This window comes from Sus scrofa, chromosome 14 (assembly GCF_054392235.1).
Source record: "Sus scrofa isolate SSC_HxYL_T2T_F1_AM1 chromosome 14, Sscrofa_HxYL_maternal_Yorkshire_Landrace_v2.0, whole genome shotgun sequence".
Lineage (NCBI taxonomy): Eukaryota > Metazoa > Chordata > Mammalia > Artiodactyla > Suidae > Sus > Sus scrofa.
In genome coordinates, this window is record NC_139396.1 from 96113299 (window position 1) to 96116869 (window position 3571).

Genomic DNA, 3571 nt, shown 5'->3' on the forward strand with positions numbered 1-3571 from the left:
CAGATGGAGGTTTGTCAGACCCATCCTGAACCTTGCAGGGGCTGTGGGTTCTAGATTAAAAGAGGCACTCCTCTGCTGCTGCCTCCTGGAGCCCTTGTTACACACCCAGATGACCTCTGGGGATTGGCCCCTGGGTTATTTTTCTCTTCACAGCAGGCCAAGACCTGCTAGCTCAAAAGACTGCCAGCCCTGAACTCCAACTGTTACACATCCAATAGTTTGAAAAATAGCCCAAATGAGCAAAATTGTTTAACTATTTAGGCTCTGCCTCACTAGCTCTGCCTATCCCCACAAAACCTCCCCCCACAGCCTCTGGTCACTGATAGAATGGGGCTTTCTGACCCAGACTCCTCGTTACACTAAGAGTGACAGCACTGGGACACCTAAGCCCCCTCCTGTCCCCATTTCTCCCCGCCGAGAGTTCCCTCGCCCTCCTCCCCTCTGGAGGGCGGTCCCCTGGCCACGAGCTTCGGATGGTCTCCTGCCGTGAAGGTCTTCCCTTCTTGGGCAACCCTGTCCAAGCTCCAGCCGATGAAGCTTGTGTTACTGCTCTTCGTGGTTATGCACTTGTGATGCTTCATTTTCTGTGTCAACTTGACTGGGCTCAGGGATGCTCAGAGAGCTGCTAAAACAGAGTTTCTGGGGCATCCCTGAGATTGTTTACAGAGGAGATGAGCTTTGAATCCGTAGGCTGAGTAAAGATCACCCCCCACAGTGTGGACAGACACCATCCGGTCTGCTGAGGGCCCGAATAGAACAGAAAGGTGAGAAGGTACGAATTCTCTCTCTCTCTCTTCTTGAGCTCGGACGTCCATCTTTCCTGCCCTTGGACATCAGAATTCCCAGTTTTGAGGCCTTTGGACTTTGGGACTTCAGGCCTCTGGACTCCAACTGAATTACGGCGTCAACTTTCCTGGTTTTCCAGCTTGTAGTCTGTTGATGTGGGACTCCTCGGCCTCCATAACCACATAGCCAATTTCTATAGTAACTTTTTTTGTTTTTTTTTTTAAATATGGACCACTTCACAAATTTGCGTGTCATCCTTGCGCAGGGACCATGCTCATCTTCTCTGTATTGTTCCAATTTTAGTATATGTGTTGCCGAAGCGAGCACTCCATAGCAACTTTTTTAAAAAAAAATCTATCATTCTATCCTATCCTATCCTATCCTATCCTATCCTATCCTGTCCTGTCCTGTCCTGTCCTGTCCTGTCCTATCCTATCCTACCCTACCCTATCCTATTCCTCTGGAGAGCCCTGCCTAAATCAGTCTTTCTTCCTTATCCACCCCCAAGTCCCTCAAACTCCTGACAGTCCCTGTCCCTGAGGCCAGGCTGGAGCCAGGAAACTCCAGACCTGCCATGTCCCAAGCTAGCTGGGCTGCCGAGACAGAAGAGGAGGGAAGAGGCAGTGGGTAAAAGACACATTCCAGCTACCCTGACTTACCTATCCTCAGGGAAACACGGTGGCCCCAGCATGGGAAAGAGTAGCTAATGAAGAGGCCAGGCTGTTCTGTTCCCTAGGGAAGGGGAAGGGGCCAAAGAGAGGAGGAGAAGGCTGTGGGAACAGGGAGAGCATAAGCAGGGCATTTGGACATTACTGAACTGGCATCTCCTGCTAGACACACATTCCCACTGGCTACTGATCCCATAGAGGAGCTCTGGCACATGAGCACCAGGAGAAATTAAGTGTGAGTGGGGGAGCAAGTGACAAACGATCAGACACCAACTCTAAATAACAAAAACTGGAAACAATTCAAATGTGCATTTTCAGCATATGTAAGTACACTGTGGTGTATTCATGCACTGGAATAGTATACAGCACTGAACAATGGGGTGCTATACCTACACATGTCATGGAGCAGTCTGGAAAATAAAATGTGGGGCAAAAAAAGTATTGCAGAAGAATCTATGCAGAATAATCTCATTGATATAAAGAATAAAACATGGTGAATTAGGTGAAACCACAAAGGCAGGAGGGTGATGAAGCAGCCTGGAGACACTGTTACCTCTGGTAGGGGTGGGGTGTTGGAGAGGAGAATGCAGGAACCATCTCAGACAGGACTTCTCATATGTTAATGTGCACATGGAGGGTGGGCACCCCAGGGGTCTTGTTAACAAGCAGACTCTCATTCAGAGGGTTTCTGGTGGGGGCTGAGAGTCTGCATTTCTTGCAGACTCCCAGGTCAGGTTGACGCTGCAGGTTCAGACCACACTACAGGTAGTGAAGGTAAGCCAGGTAACTGTGATGGCCTAGCCCAGGGGTGCTAGACCCTGCTGCACATCAGACTCACCTGGGAGGCTTCTCCAAAGCATTGATATAAATTGGTGCAATCATTACAGAAAACAGTATGGAGGTTCCTCAAAAATACAGCAAATAGAACTACCATAGGATCTAGCAAAATTCCACTTCTGGTTATATATCCAAAGGAAATAAAATCTGACCTCCAAAAAATACCTGCACGCTCAAGTTCATCGCAGCATGACTCACAGCAGCCCAGGTACGGAAACACCTGAAGTGTCTATTCGCAGACAAATGGATAAAAAAACTCTGATCTGCATATCAATGTGGTGGAATATTATTCAGCATTAAAAAAGAAGGGAGTTCCCTTTGTGGCTCAGTAGGTTACAAACCCAACTAGTATCCATGAGGATGTGGGTTCGATCCCTGGCCCCACAGCATGAGCTGTGGTATAGGCGTGACAGACTTGGCTCAGATCTTGCATTGCTGTGGCTGGGGTATAGGCCAGCAGCAGCAGCTCTGACCCCTATCCCTAGCCCAGGAACTTCCATATGCTGCAAGTGCAGGCCTAAAAAGCAAAAGAAAACAAAACAAACAAAAAGGAAATCTTGCAATTTGAGACAAGGGATATTAGGGATATTATATAAGTCAAACAAACCGACACAGAAAGACAGATGATAATAGAAACAGAACCTCACCTTTGAGCAGAACCTCAGAGATTCCCCCCTAGGCCTGAGCAGCTTTTGGTAGAATCTCCAAAGTCAAACTCATAGGAATAGAGAGCAGAAGAGCAGGTGCCAGAGGCTAGGGGGAGGGGACAATGGGGAGACACTTGTCAAAGGGTGCAAAGTTCAGTCGTGCAGGATGGATAAATTCTGAAGATTTAATGTACTGCCTGGTGGCTGTAGTTCATAATACTGTATTGTATACTTGAACTTCGCTTAGAGAGTGGATCTTAAGTGTTCTCACCACACACACACGAACGGTAACTAGTTAGGTGATAGATAATGTTAATTGGGTTGATTATGACAATCATTTTACAAGGTATATGAGCATCATGTTTTACACCTTAAATGTATACATTTCAGCAGCAACTCAAGTGGCTGCAGTGACAGTGCTGGATCCTTAACCTGCTGCACCACAAGAGAACTCCTAAATATAAACATTTCGGAGTTCAGTGATTAACGAACCTGAGTAGCATCCATGAGGACACGGGTCCGATCCCTTGACCCTGCTCAGTGGGTTAAGGATCTGGCGTTGCTGTGAGCTGTGGTGTACGTCACAGACACGGCTCAGATCCTGTGTTGCTGTGGCTGTGGTGTAGGCCGGCA

At 47.7% G+C, this 3571-nt stretch overlaps 1 non-coding gene across 1 annotated transcript; it reads right to left on the reverse strand.

Annotated features, from left to right (window-relative positions):
• Positions 1 to 1006: 1006 nt before the first annotated feature.
• LOC146396870 (U6 spliceosomal RNA) lies at positions 1007 to 1113 on the reverse strand. Its single transcript, XR_014828556.1, has one exon. It is a non-coding gene; the product is annotated as a U6 spliceosomal RNA (small nuclear RNA).
• Positions 1114 to 3571: the final 2458 nt, after the last annotated feature.